The sequence below is a fragment of the Budorcas taxicolor genome, chromosome 23 (assembly GCF_023091745.1).
Source record: "Budorcas taxicolor isolate Tak-1 chromosome 23, Takin1.1, whole genome shotgun sequence".
In the NCBI taxonomy this organism is placed as follows: Eukaryota; Metazoa; Chordata; class Mammalia; order Artiodactyla; family Bovidae; genus Budorcas; species Budorcas taxicolor.
In genome coordinates, this window is record NC_068932.1 from 8,912,750 (window position 1) to 8,934,127 (window position 21,378).

Genomic DNA, 21,378 nt, shown 5'->3' on the forward strand with positions numbered 1-21,378 from the left:
CAGTATACTAACACATATATACGGAATTTAGAAAGATGGCAATGACGACCCTGGATGCAAGACAGGAAAAAGACGCAGCTGTCTATAACGGACTTTTGGACTCAGAGGGAGAGGGAGAGGGTGGGATGATATGGGAGAATGGCATTCTATCATGTATACTATCATGTAAGAATTGAATCGCTAGTCTATGTCTGACGCAGGATACAGCATGCTTGGGGCTGGTGCATGGGGATGACCCACAGAGATGTTATGGGGAGGGAGGTGGGAGGGGGGTTCATGTTTGGGAACACATGTAAGAATTAAAGATTTTAAAATTAAAAAAAAAAAATAATAATAATAAAAATAAAAAAATAAAAATAAAAAAAAAAATAAAAATAAAAAAAAAAAAAAAAAAAAAAGAAAGACTGCTTCTCATAATTTCCTTAAGATACACCTATTAGATATACTGCGTAAAATATAAATATAGTTTATGTATAGAAGTATTTTATATATATTTAATATATTATATTAAAATTGTAATACTGTATTATACAGTTTGTAACAAACACATGTAAAATGTATGAAGACTATAGTACAATGGATGGGGAGGGGCAAATGAAACCATATGTTGTAGGTTTCTCACATTTTTATACAAAGTAGTAAAATATCAATTCAACAAAGACTTTTTATTAAGGGTAAATAATAATCTGCAGAGAAACTACAAAAATTATGCATAATGGTATAGCTGAAAATCTGAGAAAATAAGTGTAAATTAAAATATATTCAACTAAATAACAAGAAGGCTGTGCTGTGCTTATTCACTCAGACTGTTTGTGAACCCATAGACTATAGCCCACCAAGCTCCTCTGTTCATGGGGATTCTCCAGGTAAGAATACTGGAGTGGGCTGCCATGCCCTCCTCCAGGGGATCTTCCCAACCCAAGGATCAAACCCAGGTCTCCTGCATTGCAGGCGGATTCTTTACCATCCTGAGCCATCAGGAAAGCCCAAACAACAAGAAGGGAGAATAGGAATTACAGGATTTAAGAAAAAGTTTAAAAGATGGGACAAATAGGAAACAACAAAATGATATATATAAAAGTAGCCATATCAATAATTACAGTAGACACCATTTCAATTAAAAGGCAGATATGCCAGAATACATCAAAAATAATCCCCATCTATTAATAACACTGGTTTTTAAATGCAAAGAAAGATGTGTTTTAAATGCAACAGATGTGTTTTAAATGCAAAGACACAGATAAACAGGTGGATATACCAAAACAACCTTAATACAAAAACCAGGCAAAGAGAGTAAAACTGTAGGCCTCTTTCTCCCAGAAAATATATCTGCAAAAATCCTTAACAGAATACCGAAAGGTATAAGGACAGATGAATAGAACAATGCAGGAGAATAGAAGTCAGAATAGAGGAATGCACAGAAGGTCAACTGTTTCTGGTTTTTGTTTTTTTTTTTTTCCAGGAGGACAAAATAATTAGTCACTTTAAGGATGGTCTTTTCAACAAATTAGACAAGAACAAATAGTCATCCATATGGAAAGAAGAATGAATTTTGACATCAACATCTCACATAGAACTGAAGTGAAGTGAAGTAAAAGTAGCTCAGTCGTGTTTGACTCTGTGACCCCATGGACTATACAGTCCGTGGCATTCTTGAGGCCAGGATACTGGAGTGGGTAGCCTTTTCCTTCTCCAGGGGATCTTCCCAACCCAGGAATCAAACCTAGGTCTCCCGCATTACAGGCAGATTCTTCACCAACTAAGCCACAACTAACCAAAGCTAAAACTATAAAGCAAGAAAACAGGAGAATGTCTTTGTGACCATTAAGTAGGTGAAGCACATTCAGTTCAGTTCAGTTCAGTCACTCAGTTGTGTCCGGCTCTTTGCGACCCCATGAACCACAGCACGCCAGGCTTCCCTGTCCATCACCAACTCCCGGTGTCCACCCAAACCTATGTCCATTGAGTCAATGATGCCATCCAACCATCTCGTCCTCTGTCGTCCCCTTCTCCTCCTGCCCTCAATCTTTCCCAGCATCAGGGTTTTTTCCAGACAGCTCTTCGCATCAGGTGGCCAAAGTATTGGAGTTTCAGCTTCAACATCAGTCCGTCCAATGAATACCCGGGACTGATCTCCTTTAGAATGGACTGGTTGGAACTCCTTGCAGTCCAAGGGACTCTCAAGAGTCTTTTCCAACACCACAGTTCAAAAGCATCAATTCTTCGGGGCTCAGCTTTCTTCACAGTCCAACTCTCACATCCATACATGACCACTGGAGAAACCATAGCCTTGACTATATGGACATTTGTGGACAAAGTAATGTCTCTGCTTTTTAATATGCTATCTAGGTTGGTCATAACTTTCCTGCCAAGGAGTAAGCGTCTTTTAATTTCATGGCTGCAGTCACCATCTGTAGTGATTTTGGAGCCCAAAAAATAGTCAGCCACTGTTTCCACTGTTTCCCCATCTATTTCTCATGAAGTGATGGGACTGGATGCCATGATCTTCGTTTTCTGAATGTTGAGTTTTAAGCCAACTCTTTCACTCTCCTCTTTCACTTTCATCAAGAGGCTTTTTAGTTCCTCTTCACTTTCTGCCATAAGGGTGGTGTCATCTGCATATCTGAGGTTATTGATATTTCTCCCGGCAATCTTGATTCCAGCTTGTGCTTCTTCCAGCCCAGCATTTCTCATGATGTACTCTGCATATAATTTAAAAAAGCACAGTGACAATATACAGCCTTGACGTACTCCTTTTCCTATTTGGAACCAGTCTGTTGTTCCATGTCCAGTTCTAACTGTTGCTTCCTGACTTGCATACAGATTTCTCAAGAGGCAGGTCAGGTGGTCTGGTATTCCCATCTCTTTCGGAATTTTCCACAGTTTATTGTGATCCACACAGTCAAAGGCTTTGGCATAGGCAATAAAGTAGAAATAGATGTTTTTCTGCCTTATTAGGCAAAGCACCGTGGATAAGAGAAAACACTGATAAACTGGACTGCATCAAAATTAAAACTGCTCCTTTTTGATGGAATCAAAAAACAATCAAGAAAATGCAACCACCATCTGAAAAATCTTTACAGTACATATATCTGACGAAAGACTTGTACCTAGAATACATGAATAATTATCAATACTAAAAGAATTGAAAAGCATAAAAAGTCAAGAGTAGAAGTCACAAAACCCAGTTTTTAAAATAGAAAACAACTTTACTAGATACTTCATAAAAGAAGACACAGGAACAGCCAATAAGTACAAGCAAAGTTTTTGAACATGATTATCATAAAGGGAATCAGGAAACCACAAGATATCACATTACACCCACTAGAGTGTTAATATTGAAAAGACTGACAATAGCAAGTGCTGGCAAAGGCTTGGATCATACTGGAGATTCTCATACATTGCTGATGAGCATGTTTAATTATATAACCCCTTCGGGAAAACGTTTGACATTTTTTTATAAAATTAAACATACACTTATCCTGTGATGCACGTCTAAGGGTATATCCAAAAGCAATGAAAACATACGTCCATAGAGAGACTTGTATAATTATGTTATAGTCATAATAGCCAAAAATTGTAACCACCCAAATGTCCTTCAATAAACAGATAACTTCATATGATGGAATACTATTCAGCAACATAAAGAAACCCCCATTGATACACATAACAAACAGAACTCTCCAAAACACCATTAAGTGAAGCAAACACAGCCAGACATGCAAGTACCCTCTGTATAACTCTACAAAGTTCTGGAATAGGCAAAACTAAGCTCTGTTGGAGAAGGCAATGGCACCCCACTCCAATACTCTTGCCTGGAAAATCCCATGGATGGAGGAGCCTGGTGGGCTGCAGTCCATGGGGTCGCTGAGGGTCGGACACAACTGAGCGACTTCACTGTCATTTTTCACTTTCATGAATTGGAGAAGGAAATGGCAACCCACTCCAGTGTTCTTGCCTGGAGAATCCCAGGGATGGGGGAGCCTGGTGGGCTGCCATCTATGGGGTTGTACAGGGTTGGACACGACTGAAGCTCTGTTGATACAAATCATACTACTGTTTACTTCTGGGATGGGACAGCTGACTCGAAATGGCAAAAGGGAATTTTCTGGGTGACGGAAATGTTCTATACCTTGAGAGAGACGACAAAATTTGTACATTGTATAGTATGCAAAATTATATCCAAATTTTAAAAAAGTTCACAAACAACTTCCTTGGAATTAGTTCTGAAGGAGATATGGTCTCTCACAGGTCAAAGCTATCTCTCTTATTATCTTTGGGGACAACTTCTAAAGCCTCAAAGCCAGAAAGTGTATATTTCCACGCCGCTTTTTAAAATATACACCCAAACAAAGCAAAGGAAAAAGAACCATTATCTGATTCCTATCAAAATTCTCTTTTTGATATCTGCTCCAACTTAGTAGAATTAAAAGTCTTCCCTTTGAAAGTGAAAAGTGAAAGTACAAGTTGCCCAGTTGTGTCCAACTCTGCAACCCCATGGACTATAGAGTCCATGGAATTCTCCAGGCCAGAATACTGGAGTGGGTAGCCTTTCCCTTCTCCAGGGGATCTTCCTAACCCAGGGATCAAACCCAGGTCTCCCACACTGCAGGTGGATTCTTTACCAACTGAGCTATTTACTCCACTAACAATTTAAAGTTTACTTTTAACAGCACAATGAAAAAAGGAGTCAAAAAGTAAACTATGAAACATAAATCCAAATGTTCTAATATCTTACTATTTTAAAACATTTATTAAATTCCTACTGTATTCCAGACAAGATGATAGTTACTAGGGAAATGAAAAACTTCCACCTTATTATTGAAGAGTTCTCGGTCAAAGGGAAGAAAAAATTACTGCAAAGTGTAAATAAATAAATAGAATAGAAGTTGGCAATTTACAATTACCAATTTAATTGGCAATTAAATTTAAATTGGTAGTTTAAATTTCCCCACTGGGGGAAAATACATCACTTCCTTTCCCTCTAAAACCATAATATCTAATAATGATCAATAATATACAAGAAGTAAAATAGTAAATTCAGTTATTCTTTTTGAAGGGCAAACCTTTTTTTAACCCAAGAAAGAAAGAACCCCAATACATTTTAAAGGAAATGATCTCCACAGCAAAGGGGATTAGATAATATGTACCACTTCCCCACATCCTCCATTCCAACCTCACAGCTGGTTTGCCTTAGGTGGGTGCTTATAGGAGGTAAATCTGAAGGCTGGTCAGACTATGCCTCAAAAGGAAGCAATGGGCTGAGTCAGTTCTCACCCTCAGGACATGAATTGTGATACAATCCCTTCCCTTCTGCTCTGAGCCAACTTCTATTCCCTCTATTGAAATTACCCATTTCAAAATCAGTGGTGACCTCCAACATTGCCAAAGCCAATGGTTGATTCTCAATTCTCATTTAACATGACCTACTGGCAGCATGCTACAAGGCTGGCCTGTTGCTTGCATTTGAAACGCTTTCTTTACTTGGTCCCCAGAACACCGTACACTCCACTGTCTGCCTTCCTTCCAGCAGTTTCTTCTCACTCTCCTTTGTGAGCTCTTTCTTATCTCTGTGAGTTCTGCCCAGAAGTTCCTTCAATTCTCAGATCTCTTCCTTATCATTCGCTCTCTAAGTCAGCAGTTCTCAAACGTGTTGGTCTCAGGACTCCTTTACACTTTAAAAATTAATAAGAAACTCAAAAAATTTTTTGTGTATGAGCATGATACCTATAGATAATTATTGCATTAGAAAACAGAAAATTTTTAAATATTAATGCATCTAAAAGCAACTATAAACCCATTACAAATCAACATAAATAACATACTTCAATAGAAATACATTTTCCAAAATAAAAATATATACATTAGTAAGAAGAATAGCATAATTTTACATTTTTAAAACATATTCCTCACACCTAGCTTAACAGAAAAAAGCAGATTCCCACATCTGTGTTAGCATTCAATCTGCGACGTCACACATGCCTCTGGAAAACACTACTGAACGGCACATTCAGTATTATTACAAAAAGTTTTAACTCTGCAGACCTCCTTATAGAGGTCCAGGGAACCCACAGATCCCTATTATACTTTGAGAACTATTATACTCTGAGAACTACTTTAGATGCTCTCATCCAAGCCCATGGTTTTTAAATACCATCTCTTCTAGGACAGCTCTCAAGTAAAAAGATACTTCTGGGCTGGATTCTTTAAACTCCAGGTTCAAATAGCCAACTGCCTATGCAATATTCTCACTCAGATGTCTAAAAGGTAACTATTTTAACTAATAAAGTCTTTACTCCCCACCTGCCCTATAACTCCAACATTTTCCTCCTGCACTTTTCTCCCATCTCAGTAAATAATAACTTTAACTTAGCAACAACTCAGGTCAAAATCTTGGGAGAAATCCAGGATGCCTCTGTTTCAAACCCACATCTAACCCTGTATCCAAATGTGATGAGCTTCCTTCAGGAATATATCTGCAATCTCACCACTTCTTATCTCTCCACTATTCCTTCCACCCTGGTCCAAAATTACACCTCTTGACCTAGGCTTTGGCAACAGCCTCCTACCTGATCTGCAAGCATCTTCTTGTGTCCCCTAGGCATAATCTTCACACAGCAACCAGAGGGACTTCATGTATAAGTCAGATCATAAGTCACTTCTCTGCTTAAGACTGCAGGTACCTTCTCACCTCACTCAGAGCAAAAGTTAGCCTCTTCATCAGAGCCTACAGAGGTTGGGAGCTGGGCCAGGACTACCTCTCCAAACTCTTAAAGCTCTCCCCTTGCACACTGCACTACAGCTACCCCGGCCCCTTGGTCTACATGGTCACACTCTCTCCTCAAGGTCTTTGCAATCACAGTTTCTTCTGCCAGAAGCCCAATCCCCTCAGATCGCCTTGACTGAGGTTTGTTCCCTGGATCAGCACTCAAACACTCCACATGGAAGACGCCATTCTCACCGCCACTTCATAACCTTTCCCGGTTTTATTATTCTTCCTAAAACTTGCCGTTGCCTGACACGTTTGTCTGCTCTTTGTTTTCCCTGCCCTCATGCAATGAGAAGATGGCCTCTGTCTGCTTCAGAGGTACTGTATCCCAGTACCTAGAACTCTGTCTACTGGGGAGCAGGTGATCAATGTGTATTGTTTGAGTGGATGAACAGAGATGTGAGTCCAAGTAGCTTTGGGACTTGAAGGCAGACGTGATGAGGTGGAAAGGCCAGGAGAACCGTGTGCAAACCAGCACTGTGAAGAGGAAGAAACCATAAAAGTGGGAAAGTGGCGCTACCAAACAGAGGCTATAAATAAGAGGAGACCAGACTATTGCTGGAGAGCACTCCTACCAGTCAGAGAACTCAGTAATTACCAAACACTTGTTCATCCCTAACAGTAGCTCTCCAGAGAAGGCAATGGCACCCCACTCCAGTACTCCTGCCTGGAAAATCTCATGGATGGAGGAGTCTGGTGGGCTGCAGTCCATGGGGTTGCTGAGGGTCGGACACGACTGAGCGACTTCACTTTGACTTTTCACTTTCATGCATTGGAGAAGGAAATGGCAACCCACTCCAGTGTTCTTGCCTGGAGAATCCCAGGGATGGGGGAGCCTGGTGGGCTGCCATCCATGGGGTCACACAGAGTCGGACACAACTGAAGTGACTTAGCAGCAATAGTAGCTCTCAAAATTCATTCAAAATACACAAACATATTTGGAACAAGAATGTTTCCTTTGAATGTCACTTGAATCAATTCAGTACAATCTTATACTCTTTATAGACATAATTCTTTTCTTATACAAAAAAGAAGGAAAGGCCCATACAGAGGAAAATGATTAGCCTACTTAGCCTACTTGCCAAACTTTCAGGCTCTTCCCTAACTTCTCAGTCATCTTCACAAAGTGGTTCCAAGAGAAAGACGACACCAGAATAGAAACTAGGTTCTTATTGCCGCTGAAATTCACTGAAACTGACCAGAAAACCCCACAGTAAATCACTCTGGTCACGACTCTAAGAATGGGTGTCAGGGTTGCTTCATCATAATTAATATCAAATTCACAGTGCCATAAACAGCACCTATATTAACAAATGTTTTATCCAAAAAGAGTTTTTTAAAATATTTTTCTTCATTCTGACCAAAAAAAAGAAAAATAACACATATGGACTCAAATCACAGCTAGTACACCAAATTCAGGTGATGACAGCTGTGCCCAGTCATCAGCTGTCCCTCTTGGAGGGAACATGAGAATGTTAGAACTGTAAGCATATCTTTAAATGTTTGTCTTAACAGTTGTTTTTCTGACTGTGTGGAAGTTTGAAAGTGACTGCATTAATAATTGACATTTTCCCATTAAATATTTAGGAAGAAAAAAAATTTTAGAAATGAGCTATTACTTATATAATCTTTTTTTCCTTTCTATTATGGTTTCTTTCCCAAATTAACACAGGTAGCAATAAATATATGCGGTCAAAAAATACTCACATATCTTCAAATGTGATGTTAAAAAAGATATCAGAACAGTGTTTCAAGATTAAAAACTTCTGCATAAAAAAGAGAGAAAGACCTATTCACACCAAGAAAGCTTTCTTCATTTTATTAAAAGATTTCTTAAGAATTCATCTAAAATTAGTGAACTTTCCTTGTCAATTTAAATGTATTGCTTATTTAAAATATCAATGGTATAACTTTCAGAAATGTACTCTGCTGAAAAATATAACTGTGATGAGAAAAAGAAAACACTAGGAAAATTCTATGTTCCAAAATTTGAGCAAAAATAATAAATAGTGATTCTTTGGGTTGAATAGTTTGAAAGTCTGAATATATTTGAAACATGGGATGCAAACCAGTTTCCTCTTTAGATACTATTTCCACCAATTCCAATTCAAAGTAAACACTACAATATTTTTAAAATAAACAAACAGCCATTTTTTCAGAACTAAATGTGAAGATCTGTTAAGCTAACACATTTTACAAAATCAAAACTTCCAAACACAGCTACTCAAAAAAAACCATAATAGATAAACATTCCTAAGCCCCTGAAATACTAATCTTAAAATTTCTAATCATAAGGTGGTCTTATGTAAATGTACAGCTGACAAATGATGCTATTAATCCAGCTGGCATGCTTACCAGGATATGTTTCTGATTCCTTCCATGGCAAATATTTAAAACACAATACTAATTTTCATAACCTCAAAATACATAAATGTTCCAGGCAATAGTTATCCCTACCCTAGTCATCATAACTTGAGCTTTCTTCCAATTTAAATCAACACTGATTCCATTTAACACTTGCTTATCACCATACTACATACTGTAGAAAATTCTGAAAGAGATGGGAATACCAGACCACCTGACCTGCCTCTTGAGAAATCTGTATGCAGGTCAGGAAACAACAGTTAGAACTGGACATGGAACAACAGACTGGTTCCAAATAGGAAAAGGAGTATCTCAAGGCTGTATATTATCACCCTGCTTAACTTATATGCAGAGTACATCATGAGAAACGCTGGGCTGGAAGAAGAACAAGCTGGAATCAAGATTGCTGGGAGAAATCAATAACCTCAGATATGCAGATGACCACACCCTTATGGCAGAAAGTGAAGAACTAAAGAGCCTCTTGATGAAAGTGAAAGAGGAGAGTGAAAAAGTTGGCTTAAAGCTCAACATTCAGAAAACTAAGATCATGGCATCGGTCCCATCACTTCACAGCAAACAGATGGAGAAACAGTGGAAACAGTGTCAGACTTTATTTTGGGGGGCTGCAAAATCACTGCAGATGGTGACTGCAGCCATGAAATTAAAAGACGCTTATTCCTTGGAAGAAAAGTTATGACCAACCTAGATAGCATATTAAAAAGCAGAGATGTTACTTTGCCAACAAAGGTCCATCTAGTCTAAGGCTATGGTTTTTCCAGTAGTCATGTATGGATGTGAGAATTGGACTATAAAGAAAGCTGAGTGCCAAAGAATTGACACTTTTAAACTGTGATGTTGGAGAATACTCTTGAGAGTCCCTTGGACTGCAAAGAGATCCAACCAGTCCATCCTAAAGGAGATCAGTCTTGGGTGTTCATTGGAAGGACTGATGCTAAAGCTGAAACTCTAATACTTCGGCCACCTGATGCGAAGAGCTGACTCATTTGAAAAGATCCTGATGCTGGGAAAGATTGAAGGCAGGAAGAGAAGGGGGTGACAGAGGATGAGATGGTTGGATGGCATCACCAACTCAATGGACATGAGTTTGAGTAAACTCTGGGAGTTGGTGATAGACAGGGAGACCTAGCGTGCTGCAGTCCATGGGGTTGCAAACAGTCGGACATGACTGAGCGACTGAACTGAACTGAACTGAACTGATACTACATGCTCAAAAAAAGTATTCATTAGTTTAAGTCATACCCAAAATATGGCTGTTTCCAGGAAACTGTGTTCTGATATAGCAATGCAGACTGACGGATGGACCAAGGAAGGCTAGGTACGTTAGTTAGATCAGTAACCCCAATAGCAGGGCCTTCTCTGCAAAATTAATCTTATATGGGGGTCTGAAAACAAAGGCATTAAAGTTCACAACAGAGTGTGTGATTCATATGGATTAGTGAGTGGCACATGTACATATTACATATTTCTATCAGATGGCAATGTTTCTTGCTATCCTCCTATTTTGTTGTCAAAGACTAATAAGTCCGCTGAGTTATCAAATTAAACTGATTCCACGGATCTACATGTTGTACATTTAAACCACAACATAAGAAATTCTCCTTGAGACTGATTTATTTTTTGTTTTGCTGGCATATTAATTATTATTAATATTATATTAATTGCAACTACTTTCACTTTCAAATAAAATTCCACTAATTCAGAATCAAATAAAATAATACTAAATAAATGAGCCAACATACACCAGAGTTTCTCAGGACATCACCATGTAGACCCATGGCAGACTAGCAGCTATAACATAAGAAAAATACAGCAAATAACCGCCCATGAAGCGGGGGAGTTAACTGTATAATATGGTAAAATACTAGACGAATAATTAATCAATCAAACCAAGGAACAAAAATAAATCTCAGCTCAGTAATGAGTCAAAGACATCAAGGTTGCTGCCAACTCAGACAGCATATTAAAAGGAATTATTCTCCACTTCAATCCTGACCTAGTGCAACTGTCTATGGCAGACACTCCAATTAAAAGGGGAGGTTTGGGGCTGCCCTGGTGGTCTAGTAGTTGAGAATCTGCCTGCCAGTGCAGGGGACATGGGGTTCGTCCCCGGTTCAGGAAGACTCCACATGCTGCAGGGCAACTAAGTCCGCCTGCCACAACTACTGAAGCCCACACGAGCCCATGCTCCGCAACAAGGGAAACCGCTGCAATGCGAAGCCTCCCCACCAGAACCGGAGAGCAGCCCCTTACTCAGCGCAACTAGAGAGAGCCTGCACACAGCAATAAAGACCCAACACAGCCAACACTAAAATAAACAGACTTCAAAAGGTGTGGCGGAAGCTGGACTTGTATCTAAATTTTTAACACATTTTTGAGCTCTGCCCTAAATATCTTCCCACCTCATCTATTAGAAGTACCTATTAACAGCAGGAAAAAAAAAGATCTCTTTCAATTCTGCAAAATGACACAATAGATATCTTCAAGTACTCTCCTAGAGATCAATAAAGAAGAAAATATCTTTTTAAATGTACCTGTAGAGTGGCAACAAAGTGAGAGACAGTAAAAGTAGAAAAGCCGGGAAGGAAGTACCACTACGAACAAAGCTAGTGGGGGTGATGGGATCCCAGTGGAGCTGTTTCAAATCCGGAAAGATGATGCTGTGAAAGTGCTGCACTCAATATGCCAGCACATTTGGAAAACTCAGCAGTGGCCACAGGACTGGAAAAGGTCAGTTTTCATTCCAATCCCAAAGAAAGGCAATGCCAAAGAATGCTCAAACTACCACACAATTGCACTCAACTCACATGCTAGTAAAGTAGTGCTCAAAATTCTCCAAGCCACGCTTCAGCAATACATGAACCATGAACTTCCAGATGTTCAAGCTGGTTTTAGAAAAGGCAGAGGAACCAGAGATCAAATTGCCAACATCCGCTGGATCATGGAAAAAGCAAGAGAGTTCCAGAAAAACATCTATTGCTGCTTTATTGACTATGCCAAAGCCTTTGACGGTGTGGATCACAATAAACTGGAAAATTCTGAAAGAGATGGGAATACCAGACCATCTGACCTGCCTCTTGAGAAACCTGTATGCAGGTCAGAAAGCAACAGTTAGAACTGGACATGGAACAACAGACTGGTTCCAAATAGGAAAAGGAGTACGTCAAGGCTGTATATTGTCACCCTGCTTATTTAACTTCTATGCAGAGTATATCATGAGAAACGCTGGGCTGGAAGAAGCACAAGCTGGAATCAAGATTGCCAGGAGAAATATCAATAACCTCAGATATGCAGATGACACCACCCTTATGGCAGAAAGTGAAGAGAAACTAAAAAGCCTCTTGATGAAAGTGAAAGTGGAGAGTGAAAAAGTTGGCTTAAAGCTCAATATTCAGAAAACAAAGATCATGGCATCCGGTCCCATCACTTCATGGCAGATAGATGGGGAAACAGTGGAAACAGTGTCAGACTTTATTTTGGGGGGCTCCAAAATCACTGCAGATGGTGACTGTAGCCATGAAATTAAAAGACGCTTACTCCTTGGAAGGAAAGTTATGACCAACCTAGATAGCATATTAAAAAGCAGAGATATTACTTTGGCAACAAAAGTCCATCTAGTCAAGGCTATGGTTTTTCCAGTGGTCATAGACGGATGTTAGAGTTGGACTGTGAAGAAAGCGGAGCGCCGAAGAATTGATGCTTTTGAACTGTGGTGTTGGAAAAGACTCTTGCACGTCCCTTGGACTGCAAGGAGATCCAACCAGTCCATCCTAAAGGAGATCAGTCCTGGGTGTTCATTGGAAGGACTGATGCTGAAGCTGAAACTCCAGTACTTTGGCCACCTCATGTGAAGAGTTGACTCACTGGAAAAGACCCTGATGCTGGGAGGGATTGGGGGCAGGAGGAGAAGGGGATGACAGAGGATGAGATGGCCGGATGGCATCACTGACTCAGTGGACGTGAGTCTGAGTGAACTCCAGGAGTTGGTGATGGACAGGGAGGCCTGGCGTGCTGTGATTCATGGGGTCACAAAGAGTGGGACACAACTGAGCGACTGAACTGAACTGAACTGAGGAAAGCATCAAAACCAGAACCCTGGTAACAATTACATGGAGCAAGAGAGGAGATAAAACCAGAATCACTCAAGCTCATGAGTTTAAAGAGATCCCATCTTAAAACTGGAACTTCACAGATCTAGGCCCTCAGGATATGGGCAGTGAGAAATAAACTTGCTCCAACATAAGAGAAGAGAAACTGCTTTTTATCCCTAGCAGCGTCTGGGGGGGGGGGGGGGGGGGGGGGGTGGGGTGAGGCACACCAGTGGTCTGGGTGGAAAATCTCCCTTGAGAATTCATAGCCAACAACTACTACTCGTGCGGTTTGTGGTCTAAATTCATACTATGTGCTTTGAGAAAGTCCAAGCAGAGAACTTAAAGACTATCCAGATTGATGGTACCTAGAGGTACCTGGCAGAAGCAAATATAAACAAACCCTGGAAAAACCTCTTTTTAATCATGATTCCAAAGAACTTGCACAGATAAAATTTTCAAGGAACATGAGCTCACAGTCAATAAATCATAAACACAAGGAAACAAGATACTATGAATGAGCACCGACATGAAATGGGCAAATGCAATCAGATCTGAAAAGACTTGGAATCCTAGAATTATCAGCATAAAATAAGTGTACTTAATATATCTCAATAAAGCAAAATTTGAAAAGAAGCAAAGTTTCATTTTAAAAGCTATTACTAAGCTGTTCTTTAGGGAAATTCTTTACTTAATCCACTGAGCTGTGAGACAAACATAACTAAAGTGCCTGATTCATGAAGCCTCCGTTCTGTGACTCATTACTATCCATCTTCAATTTAAGACAGCCCACCCACAAAGTTTTAAAAGAAGCTAGAAATAGATAATGAAGATTTCACAGAATGTCGGGCCCAATTTCACTACCACATCGCCTGATGACAAGAAAACCTTGTACTACCCACCTCAACCAGAACACTGGGGGCTACCCAGTCTCCTAGGGCTAAACTTTCAGGCGTTACACTGAGCACCCTTCACTGACCCCTCACCAAAGATTACCTTCAACCACCAATGACTGTAAGGGTATCACTTCATCTCTCCTAACCTTAGAACTTCTAAGGCACCTCTAGGGAAACCATTGTCCTAAAGCAGGTCAGTCTATAGGAATTCCAACTGGAAGGCCTATGGTTAAGTACCAAATCCAAGACAGATTGTGCCCCTACAGGAGAATTATAGGCATGATAAAAACTGGAAGTAATACTGTTGTGACTGTTTTACTTCTTTTTAGGTTTTTTACTTCTGTAGGTTTTACTTCTACAGGTTCTCTATGCCACAGTGATTCTCAGTCTTTACTTCCTCAAGGAAGTAAACAAAGCTTTCTTTAAACACAAGTTTGTGGAAGTTCACTACATAAAACATGTAAAAGCAGAGCCGCTGGAGGTCAAAAGTCTTGCCTCCTCCCTCACATGTAACCTACCCCCAGGGATATTTGGAATCCCAGGGGCAATAAGGAACCATGTCTGAAAAACACTGGCTTGGTGATGATGGTATAATGATAATGATGATAATTTAATTTAACAATGATATCTTTATAGAAGAATAATAAGCATCAATACAGTATAGTCCCTCCTCCATGTCAGCCTGTTCTGAGTATTGTGTATGCTCAGGTATGTTGGACTCTTTGCGACCCCTTCAGGCTCCTCTGTCCATGGAATTTTTCACACAAGAATACTGGAGTGGGTTGCCATTTCCTCCTCTGTGGGATCTTCCCCACCCGGGGATCGAATCTGTGATTCCTACATCAGCAGCGGATTCTTTACCACCGTGCCACGTGGGAAGCCGCCCTGAATAGAAGGCATGTATTAAATGCTGACCCGTCTCAGTTATAATTACTTTCTCTGTTTCAGAACTCCGACTCCTAGAAGCACAGAACTCTTCAATTCAAGAGAAGCCATATTTGTACTGCGAACGTCTAAGAGATTGCAAAGCAGCATCACTCAGGTTTCTGCAGGTCACTACAGCTGCCTGACCTAGTGTTGAACACTTATAAAATATTTAGGCAAAAAAAAAAAAAAAAAAACGAGGGAGTAATGCTCAGCTAACCAGTATATGAAGCATCAAGTACCTTTAAGAAGCTCATAGGACCAAACTCTCTACAAATCAGAATTTGAGAAGTTTCTTGTAACCACAGGAAAAACTGAAGTTACCTGTCATAGATGGGTTACCCCAATGAAAGAAAAAAGAGGTTTCAAATTTTACAGGTCAATGGGGAATTTCCATTACCTCCTTCATGCATTTGTAATGGGAAATTCACAAGTCAGGTTCTTTGTATAATGTGTCAGAAGAAGTGATGTGGGTTTTCTCATCATATTCTTAACTGGCATTAGTTATTTTACAAGATATCATGAAAACTAGTGGCATTTATGGAGTTCTTGTTCCTTTTAATATTTCTTTCCTACCAGTGTCCTAAAGTGGAGGGCTATTAACTGAACTGAATGAGAATTAGGTCTACCTAATAATGGGATAGAATAACTTATGTTATTATCCGCATGGAATACTCTGCTGCCACTTTTTAGCATGATGTAAAAGAAAACTTAAAAATGGGGAAAACACTTAAGTTATACTGAGCAAAAATGGATCTAGAAAACTTTAATTCTAACTTTGAACTGTTTACAAGGTATACACAGTCCTGAGAATAAAATCTTAAAGCAGCCACACCAAAATATTATCAGTGGCTACCTCCGAATGGTAGCTTTTTTTGTTGTTGTTTGAACTTAATACTTACCAAACTTTCTACTTAGAATCAGGAAAACAGTACATTTAAAAACAAAAAGAAATTTCCCTTTTAGTAAAATTGACACAATATACCTGAAGTTCCAAGGTTTGTATATTTCATAAATTTTGAGACTCATATCCAGATGTCAGACCTGTGTGCCTGTGTAGCCAAACTCCAGCCACACCTGCTCTGGAGGCAACAGCTGCTCATCAGGGCTCAGGTGAGCCAAGCCTAATTGTTCCTGGCAGCTTCCCTGGTGACTCAGTGGTAAAGAGTCCATCTACCAAGCAGGAGACGTGGGTTTGATCCCTGGGTCGGGAAGATCCCCTAGAGAAGGGAATGGCAACCCATTCCAGTAATCTTTCCTGGGAAATCCCACAGACAGAGGAGCCTGGCCAGCTGGAGTCCATGCAATCACAGGAGAGTCAAACATGACTCAGCGAGTGAGTATGCAACACGCAGTGTAATAGGCTCAGCGTGGAAAAGGACACGCAGGAACAGGGAGGCACGCTTCCCAGTTCTCAGCCCGTCACAACAGAACTGGCTGTAACCCCATCAGTGACTGCACCAGGCCTATCCAGAAGCCTTTGCCGCTGTGAGGATGAGGCCTATTTAACTGTTTGTTTTAAGACTGCCTTTGTATTAACACAAAGCGGGAAAAAAATCCTTGGACACATTTGCAATCTGAATGTCACCACCATGTAATCAGTGGGGCAGAGTAATTGTTCAAAGCACAGTCCTTGAAATCAGACAAATCTAGGTTCGGGTTCTGACTCCACCATTCTCTAGCTGCACGGGCTTGGACAAGCTTTGTAATGTCACAAGCTTCAGGTTATCCATCTTTCAGAGAAGGTTGTCACACCAACCCACCCAGGATTTTAGTGAAGGTTCAAAATACTTCTCAGTATACAGAGCCTCTGCTAATTTAATAAAAATATTTTAGAAGTCTAAATATACACATTTTCAACTCATGCAGCCCACTACTGGGGATCAAAAAAAAAAAATAGAGATGATTTATTCTTAAACTTAAGACACATCTTTCAGGGCAATGTCCAAGCTATACACACACTTCAAAACAATCATCTGAGCCAAAACTAAGCACTTGAATAGATGGTTCTATATTTTGAAGGATTCAGGCTCTGAAACAAGTTTGTGAACCATGCAAGAAGATTTCTAGCAAAATCTCATCATTCCTTATCTATATCATCTTCAATAACTATATTGAAAGTATCTGAGCACTGGTGCAAATGCTGGAGACACAACAGGATTATATCAGAAGCATCAAGGTCCACTCTTACTCCCAGTGAAAGTGGAAGTGTTAGCCACTCAGTCCTGTCTGACTGTTTGTGACCCCATGAACTGTAGCTCTCCAGGCTCCTCTGTCCATGGAATTCTTCGGACAAGAATACTAGAGTGGGTAGATATTTCCTTCTCCAAGGGATCTTCCTGACCCAGAGATTGAACCTGGGTCTCCTGCATTGCAGGCAGATTCTTTACCACCTGAGCGGCTGGGGAAGCCTTCCTGTACCTCCTACACTGGCCTCATAAGCAATTCAGAATGCACCAGCAAAGATATCAGAGCCTCTGTTAGAAAGAGGACATATTTTAATGATGTCTCATACCAACAATATATTCTCAGTAAAATTATAAGTTAGAAAATACTTGATTTTAATTTGCTAATTAATGCTATAAATATAATTATACACCAAATAAGAAACCATGAAATGGGAAAAAGTAACAAAAAATTGTGAAGAAGGTAGAGCAGAAGGTTACAATTCCATAAACATTTGGATCTTTTTCCAACCCTGCTTGAAAAAGGGGAAAGAGCATGGTAGGCTGTCTTTATTGCGCACAACGGGACAGACAGGCCTAGTGCTGAATCCCATGTCTGCCTTTACTCCCTCAGAAATAGGAAGCCAGTTATTTAACCACTTGGAACCTCAACACTGTCATCTAGAAAAGCAGGACTTGTTTAATGTTCTCATGATGGTGTGATGATTAAAGAAATAAACTACATGGCACAGGGTACATTGAAAGTATTCAACATTGGCAGACGGGGGAAAAAACCCTAAAGTATCAATGTGATTTACAACAGGACATAGGCTATGCCATAAAAAAAAGAGCCAGTGAATCAAAAGATGGGCATCTACTGAAAATCACAAAATACAAAATAATGAATGACACTGACCCTGATGATAAACTTAGCGGAGATAAGAATTGTCGCTATGAGCAAGAAAATGAAGTTTACCACTTAACATTGTAACTTGGCTGGGGAAGTCAAGGAGACTAGCAGGTCAAAGTCAGTGACTAGTAAAGGACTAGTGAATCCAACGGAGAAGGAAATGGCAACCCACTCCAGTGTTCTCACCGAGAGAATCTCAGCGACGGGGGAGCCTGGTGGGCTGCCGTCTATGGGGTCGCACAGAGTCGCACATGACTGACGCGACTTAGCAGTGAATCCAATGCAGCCACCACCCAATCAGGCTCAGATATGGCCTTGATGTCACATAGGGTAGAGAAAAAGCCAATAAGTAACAGCTGATTCAAAGGACACATTCATTGAGCTTTGATACTGACTGGCCCATTCTCATAAGAGAAGACAGTGAGGCTTCTGGTTAGAAATTTACTATCATTTTCAAACGTCCTGAGTCAAATATTGTCTTTTTTGTTTATCGTCTGCAAGCAATAGGAAGGGCTCCAGAGGCCGAATCAGAGCTGCTTGAGAAAAAGTTAACACATCTTATCACACAGTCAAGTTCAGAGAACAACAGCCACTAGTGTATTTGAGGCCAGAGACTGAGGCTCTGCTCTCTGAAGGTTCCCAGAGAACTTGACTTCCTATAGCAGAGTGCACCACAGCGGGTTCAATGCAGGTTCTACGTCACGACATACCTCCAACAGCTACTGTTTTGCATTTATCGCTGGGCTCCTTTAAAATTATTCTCATGTACACTTCCTGAGGCAGGATCTTGTCTTCTATTTCATAAGCTTTCTAGTCAGATACTTTTGTGTATTCCAAGGAACTTAACGGTGTACCTAGAATAGAAGAGCAATTTAAGCTTAATCACTTTGAAAATGGAATCATGAAATTCCTATGTGGAAAGAGATCTTACCAATCAATACACTTCACCGTAAACAAGAGCATAAATAAGTTTTAAAGTATCAGGCTGGAAACAAAAAATTCACAACTGACCTTCCCCCACCCCCATATTTTCTCATTCCCAGCTTTTCGTTTCTTTCCCTCTTTCTTTCAAGCTTTTTATAAAAATTGTCATAAAATATGCATAACGTAAAACCTATCTCATCTTTTTTTAACTGAAGATTAAAGTCTGTAATCCTCTATCTATGCCTCTATAATAGAGGCATCTCTCCCTCTATATATTATCTGTTATCTTCAATTGTCAACAAATAACTGATATTCACAAATCATAGCAGTTTCACTATGAAAACAAAGGGCAATTACTAAATTACCCACTTTACAAGTTGGTTGATAAAAAGGTGGTCATTCCTCCAGGCTAAAACATTACCCTCGTAAATGATACTTTTTATAGTTACATATGTATAAATGGGTGGGTGCATAATCAGGAAGCTGGAGATAATGTTTTGCACCCAACAAAGAACTAAGAAAGTTGTTCATTTAGTCGCTCACTGATGATGATTTGTACATGTGAAAGAATGTGGAACCCAATGGCATCTATTTTGATCATGTTAGATTTAATCAGTAACATTCTATTTCTTTTCTTTATATTAATCTATTAGACGTGGGTTTTCAACTCTTTTCAGGATCACATAAGCCCTGCATCATGGGATATCTGCTGATAACTAAGCCTGTTCTGAAGTGAAAGGGTCAGTTGCTCAGTCAAGTCTGATGCTTTGTGACACCACGGATTGTAACCCACCAGGCTCCTCTGTCCATGGAGTTCTCCAGGCAACAATACTGGAGTGGGTTGCCATTCCCTTTTCCAGGGGATACCACCACTCAAATTTCAGGAGGATCTTGAACTCTTTGAAGCCTATCCCTGGACCCCCAGGATAAAAACCCTTGGGATTTACATGGACCAAAGTGGTTTCCTATCTTAAGCCAACTAGCAGGCTTAATTCTGTGATAGTCCTTAAGGACCTAGTTACACTAAGTAATCTCCCATTTTAACCAATCTTTATCCTATCTGTGGACTTCCCTGGTGACTCAGATGGTAAAGCGTCTGCCTACAATGTGGGAGACCTGGGTTCTATCCCTGGGTTGGGAAGATTCCCTGGGGAAGGAAATGGCAACCCACTCCAGTACTCTTGCCTGGAAAATCCCATAGATGGAGGAGCTTGGTGCAGGCTACTGACCACGGGGTCGTAAAGCGTCGGGCACGACTGACTGACTTCACTTCACTATCCTATCTGTAAGAAATATCGCTACCTTTGCAAATAATCAAATACAGTCAAAAGAAAGCTGTCACAAACTAACTAAAAACAAACAGAAAGACTCTCTTGCCATTACCTTTAAAGTGTTCAATTAAAGCTTCAGAGAAAAATATATTTATACAAAAGAACATTATCATCTTCTGTTTTCAAGGGGGAGGGAGGGGTGTGCCAAATGGCTTGCACGATCTTAGTTCTTCAACCCGGGATTGAACCCGCACCCTCAGCAGTGAAAGCACAGAGTCCGAACCATTAGACTGCCAGGGAATTCCCAAGAACACCATCTTTTGACCAAAATGCAGTGTAAACACCTAAAGGTAAATCAAGGGCTCCCCCGAACCTAAAAAAAGTAAACCTCAGGAAATAGGGTGTCACCTTATATTCAAGACCTCACTAAGTTTCATGAACAAAAATCTGTTATTTTGAATAGTGAAATAAGGTTTGGGAAAATAAACTTTAATTAATGCTATCCTTGGATGCTTATAGGTCACTTGACAGAAAGTGGTTAATAAAAAGAATCAAAGAAACAGAGTGAACAATTATTTTCAGAGGTAGGATCTAACAATAGCAAATGTGAATTATCATTTTTTTAAAGTATTTTAAATATCACTTTAAAAAGCAACATGGATTTGGGGGTTATGGATGCCCAGTGGAATATGTCTGTTTATCTTTACTTCCTTCTGAATCCCATTAAAATTATAGCAAAGAGGACAAAAGGTATAAATCCATAAGGACAAAGAGAACAGAAAATCAGTGAGGACACCAGACTTCTAAGCTGAAGGCAGAGATGACTGCTGAGCAGAGTGGAGCAGGGGAAAGCAGGCTACAAGCTCACCGCCTTAGAAGAAAACAAAAATCCCCTTGATGGCTCCAGAAAGGCTCAGGAAATGCAGCTTCTGGTTCAAGGGAGAAGAGAGTAAAGTGCTGAGGAGAGGGAGATGGACTGACAGACTGTATAAAAGGCAGTTGGACCCTTACTTTATACTTTAAATAAAAATGAACTCAAAATGGATTAA

The 21,378-nt window shown here is 40.0% G+C and overlaps 1 protein-coding gene across 3 annotated transcripts in view; it reads right to left on the bottom strand.

The window, feature by feature from the left end:
* SGMS1 (sphingomyelin synthase 1) overlaps window positions 1-21,378 on the bottom strand; it is a 335,579-nt gene that overhangs the window by 154,021 nt on the left and 160,180 nt on the right. For all 3 annotated transcript variants that reach the window (XM_052660727.1, XM_052660728.1, XM_052660726.1), the window contains one exon: window positions 18,845-18,988. The gene's annotated coding sequence lies outside the window, so the exon portion shown is untranslated. The remainder of the gene's footprint in view (window positions 1-18,844; window positions 18,989-21,378) is intronic.